At 44.3% G+C, this 7,614-nt stretch overlaps 1 non-coding gene across 1 annotated transcript; it reads right to left on the reverse strand.

The window, feature by feature from the left end:
* Positions 1-1,528: 1,528 nt before the first annotated feature.
* Positions 1,529-1,603, reverse strand: Trnat-ugu. The gene has a single exon. It is a non-coding gene; the product is annotated as a tRNA-Thr (tRNA).
* Positions 1,604-7,614: the final 6,011 nt, after the last annotated feature.

Raw genomic sequence — 7,614 nt, forward strand, 5'->3', positions numbered from 1 at the left:
TCGACAACGAGGTCATTAGAGACGGAGCGCAAGCTCGGATGAGGGAAGGATGGGGAAGGAAATCGGCCGTGCCCTTTCAAAGGAACCATCCCGGCATTTGCCTGAAACGATTTAGGGAAATCACGGAAAACCTAAATCAGGATGGCCGGAGACGGGATCTTCGATAGGAGTCGTGGTGGGGGGTTACTACAGGGACTTGCAGATGTGCGATTTATTCTTAGTGTTTTGCAGATACTGTTAGAACAAAACCTTTGGTAAGCCGTGGCAGGAAGCAGCACTTCACAGAGGAATAATACTAGCGTGAGTAGAAACGAACGACAAAACTGCGTGAGTTTAGCTCCTGAATGTCATTACTTGAAACCTGCCTGGTGACTGCAAGATCAAGGAAGTCATTCGCTATGGGGTGGAGGTGATATGTTGTTATATTTATGAAGGCGCGGATGAGTAAGTCTCAGACTTTAGTTTCTACTGTCACGAAAGCCAACAAATATTTCTACATCTCCATCTACATGCATACTCCACACGTCACCGTACCGTCAATCGCGGAGGGTGTCCTGTATCACAAGTAGTCGTTAGTTTCCCTGTTACACGTGTAGACAGTGCGACGGGAAAAGACCGTCTATACCCCACCGTACGAACCCTAATTTCTCGTATCTTATCTTCGTGATCCCTGCGCGAAATGTATGTTGGCGGCAGTAGGATCGTTCTGCAGTCAGCTACAAATGCCGGTTCTCTAAACTTTCTCAGAAGAAATGAATGTCTTCTTCCCTGCAGAGATTCCCACTTGAGCCTCCGAAGCATATCAGTAACACTTGGGTGCTGATCGAACCTACAGGTAACAAATGCAGCAGTTCGCCTCTGAACTGCTTCGATGTCTTCTTTCAATACGACCTGACGCGGATCTCAAACACTCGAGCAGTACTCAAGAATAGGCGCCACTTCCGGCCTATATGCGATCTCCGTTACAGATGTATCACACTTCCCTAAAACTCTTACAATAAACCGAAGTCGACCATTCACCTTACCTACCACAACCCTTACATGCTCGTTCCATTCGATATCGTTTCACAACGTTACACCCAGATATTTAAAAGACGTGACTGTGTCAAGCAGGACACTGCTAGTCCTGTAGCCGAACATTGTGGGTTTCTTTTTCCTACTCATCCACATTAACTCACATTTTTCTGCATTAAGAGCAAGCTGCCATTTATCACACCAATTAAATTTTTATACATGGAGATGGTATCTGTTCTTTCGGACATGTCCGAAAGAACAGATACCATCTCCATATATATTTAAGGCTAACCGGCCATTGACCTTCTTCTTCTGTGCGGATGAGGACGCATTGCCCGAACTCTTACGGGATTCGGTCAGACTATATATATATGAAGACAGTAACTGTTCTCGAAAGAACAGGATACTGTTGATGACCGTGCAGCTTTTCCCTGGAATAAATTATGACTAACTGAAACCGTCAGCTGCCGACAGGTGTTGTTGATATACCTCGATGTGGACAGGTGAAAATGTGTGCCCCGACCGGGACTCGAACCCGGGATCTCCTGCTTACATGGCAGACGCTCTATCCATCTGAGCCACCGAGTACACAGAGAATAGGGCGACTGCAGGGATTTATCTCTGGCACGCCTCCCGCGAAACCGACATTCTCAACGTATTGTCCCGTACTGCATTTTAGTGCCCCCGCCCATTATACTCATTACTACCCAGCCATTGTCCATTGTCTGTGCAAATGCGCACAGGTTGCTCAAATTTTTACGGGAATCGCCAAAGCGTGCACGAGTAATGAGTGGATGGGCAAATGTCTATAAGGTACATTACATATGTAGAATTGTGGACAGTTGGGAATATGAGTCTCACGGGAAGCGTGCAAGGGATAAGTCCCTGCAGTCGCATTATCCTCTGTGCCCTCAGTGGTTCAGATGGACAGAGCGTCTGCCACGTAAGCAGAAGATCCCACGTTCGAGTCCCGGTCGTGGCTCACATTTTCAATTGTCCCCGTTGATGTATATCAACGCCTGTCGACAGCTAAAGGTCTTGATTTAATTATCATTTCAATTAAATTTTTGTCTAAATCAACTTGTATCCACCTATTGTCACTTATCTTCGACATGTTCCTGTGCACCACAGCATCCTCAGTGATCAACAGCTGACTACTGACCTTTTTGCCTGCCAGATCGTTTATGAATATAGAAATTACCGACGGTCCTATCACACTCTCTGATGTTACCCCTGTCTCCGATGAATACTCGCTGTCGAGAGCAACGAACTGGGTTCTGTTATTTAAGAAGTCTTCGAGCCAGCCACGCATCTGGAAGCCCATTCCGTATATGCGTAACTTCGTTAACGGTCTGCAGTGGGGTACCATATCGAGTGCTTTTCAGAAATCTTGAAATATGGAATCAGTCTGTTGCCCCTCATTGTTGCAGTGTATCAGAAAAGAGAAAGCTGGGCTTCGCACGAGCTATACTTTTTAACCCGGTGCTGATTCGTGGACATGAGCTTCTCTGTCTCTAGGAATCGTGTCACATACGAGCTCACAATATGCTCTAGAATTCTGCAGCAGACCGATGTTAAAGATATTGGTCTGTAATATTACGGGTCTGTTCCTTTACCCTTCTTATATACAAGGGTCACCTGCGCTTTTTTCCAGTCGCTTGGCACATTGCTCTGGTCTTGAAAGGCACTATAAATGCAAGGTACGTAAGGGCCAATGGCGTACAGTTCTCTTTGCAAAACCGAATTCGGATTCCATCCGAACCTGGCTACTTTTTTTTAAACTCTTTTAGTGGTTTCTCTGCTCCAGGGATGCTTATTACTGTGCCATCTATACGGGACCCTGTAGATTGGTCAAACGACCACACGTTTGTGCGATTGTCCTGTGTGAACGATTTCACAAACTTGGAATTTAAGACTTCGGCCTTCTTTTTGCTACCTTCTGTTTCCAAGCCAAACTAGTCGAAGAGTAACTGAATGGGTGCCTTAGACCTGCTAACCAAACTGGTCAACGAGTGACTAAATGGAAACCTTAGACCAGCTTATCGATTTTACATTGGACCAGAATTTTTTTCGGTTTTCCGATAGAGCTTCAGCCAAGGTATAACGATAGCAACTACTGTATGCTTCCCGCCTAGATCGTTTCATAGACGCACGAATCTGTACTAATAATGTCTGTCATCATTTGCGCGTCCTCTTTTGAACTGAGAGTGCAACAGCCTTTGCTTCGTCAGAATTTTCCAAATTTCGTTATTAAACCAAGTGTGTCTTTTCTGTCGTTAATCCACTAACGAGGCGCATACTTGTCCAGAGTACGATATACAATCTGTTTCAAATTTGGCCCATAATTCCTCTTGGCCTTCATTCAGGGACCAAATGATGCTTATCTGCTCTTTCTACGACGGTAATCCCAGAAGTAAGGTCTCCAATCTTTTTATAAGTACATAGACCTGTTTATTTCTACAATGGTTTACATCAGTTTACAGCTTGAACGTTTAGCTATTTTTTGACATAATCACCATTTCTGTGTATGCATTTTTGTAGACACTGTGGCAGTTTTTGTATGTCCATGTCATACCAGCTTGCCGCCATGATGTTCAGAAAGTTATGAACCTCATCTTTCACCTGGTCGTCGGAGCTGAATCGCTTTCCGACCAGACGTTCTTTTAACCTAGGGAACAGGTGATAGTCACTTGGAGCCAAGTCAGGACAATAGGGTGGGTGGGAGATTATGTTGCACTCAAACTATTGCAGGAGAGCAACGGTTTGCCGAGCAATGTGTGGGCAAGCGTTGTCATAGAGAATGTGTTCGCCCTTGGTCAACATTCCTCTTCTCCGGTTCTGAACTGCCGTCTCACAGTACCTGTCAGCGTTAATTGTCGTCCCAGCGATGCATCTTCGACTACGAGTTGAAAAAGAGGTTCATAACTTTCTGAACAGCATGGCGGCGAGATGGTATGACATGGGCAGACAAAAACTGCCACAGCGTCTACAAAAATGCATCGACAGAAATGGTGATTATGTTGAAAAATAGCTAAATGTTCAAGCTGTAAACTGATGGAAACCATTGTAGAAATAAACAGGTCTACGTACTTACAAAAATTGGAGACCTTAATTTTGGGATTACCCTCGTAGCGGAAACGCTCTCCTAGCCGTCTTTACTGAGTTATTAACTTTCGTAACCATAATCGCTCTGTTGACATCATGATCACTTATCCACGTCTCTATACTGATGCCATCGATAAGGTCCGGCTTACTTGTAGATACAAGGCCCAAGAAAATTCCATTGTGTGTGCTGTCGAACTAGCTGCTCAAGACAGTTTTCGGAGAACATATTCAACAGTATATCACAAGAATGTCCGTCTGTACCCCCTGCAATGGGTCCATACAAGTCCCATCAACTAGTATTCCATGAGCTGGGTATTTATGCATAACTGACAATACGTTTTCTTTGAATGAGTGTAGAACTGCCACAGCGGGATCGGGTGGTCGGTAAAAACATCCAATAATTAACGTTGTTTCAAGCAGGTAACTTCACTACCAAAATTTCAACCTCAGTCGTAAATTTTTAGTGCATTTCCGTTTGCTGGCGCGGTTGTCGGCTTATACTTGTTCTAGTGTTCTGATCGAGTGTTAGGATGTGGGGAGCGAGCATTTCGCCATAACGTAGAGGCCATGTATCTAGAGCTACATCTGTGATGTCTGTGCTTTCCAGTCCACTTTGTCGTCTTTGACGAAAATTACATTGTACGTCACAGTCACTCCCCCGCCGCCGCCCTCCCTTTCCTGTTCCAGTCGTAAATAATATGTGGAAAAAAACGATCGTTGGTAATCCTCCGTACAAGATCAAATTTCAGTGACTTGGGCGGCATGGTATTTTTGCGTTACACGCGTAAGAAGAAGCAATGTATTAGTTGACTCTGCTAGGAAAGTTTGCTTTCGAAACTTTTACCTCATCGCAATGAACAACACCTTTCTTGTAGCGTCTGCCAATTGGGCTTGGATGATCATCACTGTGACGTTTACCCGTATACTACACAAACATATTACGAAGTGCGATGCTATATTGTGGATATTCCTTGTTACCCAGGTTGAGGAGCAATGCCTCGGTAATGGTCGACTCTTCATCCACGAACAGCCTGTACTTTATTACTGGTAATGATATTATAACACCTCCTTCTACATCTACATTGATACTCCGCAAGCCACCCAACGGTGTGTGGCGGAGGGCACTTTACGTGCCACTGTCATTACCTCCCTTTCCTGTTCCAGTCGCGTATGGTTCGCGGGAAGAACGACTGTCTGAAAGCCTCCGTGCGCGCTCTAATCTCTCTAATTTTACATTCGTGATCTCCTCGGGAGGTATAAATAGGGGGAAGCAATATATTCGATACCTCATCCAGAAACGCACCCTCTCGAAACCTGGACAGCAAGCTACACCGCGATGCAGAGCGCCTCTCTTGCAGAGTCTGCCACTTGAGTTTATTAAACATCTCCGTAACGCTATCACGGTTACCAAATAACCCGGTGACGAAACGCGCCGCTCTTCTTTGGATCTTTTCTATCTCCTCCGTCAACCCGACCTGGTACGGATCCCACACTGATGAGCAATACTCAAGTATAGGTCGAACGAGTGTTTTGTAAGCCACCTCCTTTGTTGATGGACTACATTTTCTAAGCACTCTCCCAATGAATCTCAACCTGGTACCCGCCTTACCAACAATTAATTTTATATGATCATTCCACTTCAAATCGTTCCGTACGCATACTCCCAGATATTTTACAGAAGTAACTGCTACCAGTGTTTGTTCCGCTATCATATAATCATACAATAAAGGATCCTTCTTTCTATGTATTCGCAATACATTACATTTGTCTATGTTAAGGGTCAGTTGCCACTCCCTGCACCAAGTGCCTATCCGCTGCAGATCTTCCTGTATTTCGCTACAATTTTCTAATGCAGCAACTTCTCTGTATACTACAGCATCATCCGCGAAAAGCCGCATGGAACTTCCGACACTATCTACTAAGTCATTTATATATATTGTGAAAAGCAATGGTCCCATAACACTCCCCTGTGGCACGCCAGAGGTTACTTTAACGTCTGTAGACGTCTCTCCATTGATAACAACATGCTGTGTTCTGTTTGCTAAAAACTCTTCAATCCAGCCACACAGCTGGTCTGATATTCCGTAGGCTCTTACTTTGTTTATCAGGCGACAATGCGGAACTGTATCGAACGCCTTCCGGAAGTCAAGAAAAATAGCATCTACCTGGGAGCCTTTATCTAATATTTTCTGGGTCTCATGAACAAATAAGGCGAGTTAGGTCTCACACGATCGCTGTTTCCGGAATCCATGTTGATTCCTACATAGTAGATTCTGGGTTTCCAGAAATGACATGATACGCGAGCAAAAAACATGTTCTAAAATTCTACAAGAGGTCGACGTAAGAGATATAGGTCTATAGTTTTGCGCATCTGCTCGACGACCCTTCTTGAAGACTGGGACTATCTGTGCTCTTTTCCAATCATTTGGAACCCTCCGTTCCTCTAGAGACTTGCGGTACACGGCTGTTAGAAGGGGGGCAAGTTCTTTCGCGTACTCTGTGTAGAATCGAATTGGTATCCCGTCAGGTCCAGTGGACTTTCCTCTATTGAGTGATTCCAGTTGCTTTTCTATTCCTTGGACACTTATTTCGATGTCAGCCATTTTTTCGTTTGTGCGAGGATTTAGAGAAGGAACTGCAGTGCGGTCTTCCTCTGTGAAACAGCTTTGGAAAAAGGTGTTTAGTATTTCAGCTTTACGCGTGTCATCCTCTGTTTCAATGCCATCATCATCCCGTAGTGTCTGGATATGCTGTTTCGAGCCACTTACTGATTTAACGTAAGACCAGAACTTCCTAGGATTTTCTGTCAAGTCAGTACATAGAATTTTACTTTCGAATTCAATGAACGCTTCACGCATAGCCCTCCTTACGCTAACTTTGACATCGTTTAGCTTCTGTTTGTCTGAGAGGTTTTGGCTGCGTTTAAACTTGGAGTGGAGCTCTCTTTGCTTTCGCAGTAGTTTCCTAACTTTGTTGTTGTACCACGGTGGGTTTTTCCCGTCCCTCACAGTTTTACTCGGCACGTACCTGTCTAAAACGCATTTTACGATTGCCTTGAACTTTTTCCATAAACACTCAACATTGTCAGTGTCGGAACAGAAATTTTCGTTTTGATCTGTTAGGTAGTCTGAAATCTGCCTTCTATTACTCTTGCTAAACAGATAAACCTTCCTCCCTTTTTTTATATTCCTATTAACTTCCATATTCAGGGATGCTGCAACGGCCTTATGATCACTGATTCCCTGTTCTGTACATACAGAGTCGAAAAGTTCGGGTCTGTTTGTTATCAGTAGGTCCAAGATGTTATCTCCACGAGTCGGTTCTCTGTTTAATTGCTCGAGGTAATTTTCGGATAGTGCACTCAGTATAATGTCACTCGATGCTCTGTCCCTACCACCCGTCCTAAACATCTGAGTGTCCCAGTCTATATCTGGTAAATTGAAATCTCCACCTAAGACTATAACATGCTGAGAAAATTTATGTGAAATGTATTCC

This window comes from Schistocerca americana, chromosome 5 (assembly GCF_021461395.2).
Source record: "Schistocerca americana isolate TAMUIC-IGC-003095 chromosome 5, iqSchAmer2.1, whole genome shotgun sequence".
Classification (NCBI taxonomy): domain Eukaryota; kingdom Metazoa; phylum Arthropoda; class Insecta; order Orthoptera; family Acrididae; genus Schistocerca; species Schistocerca americana.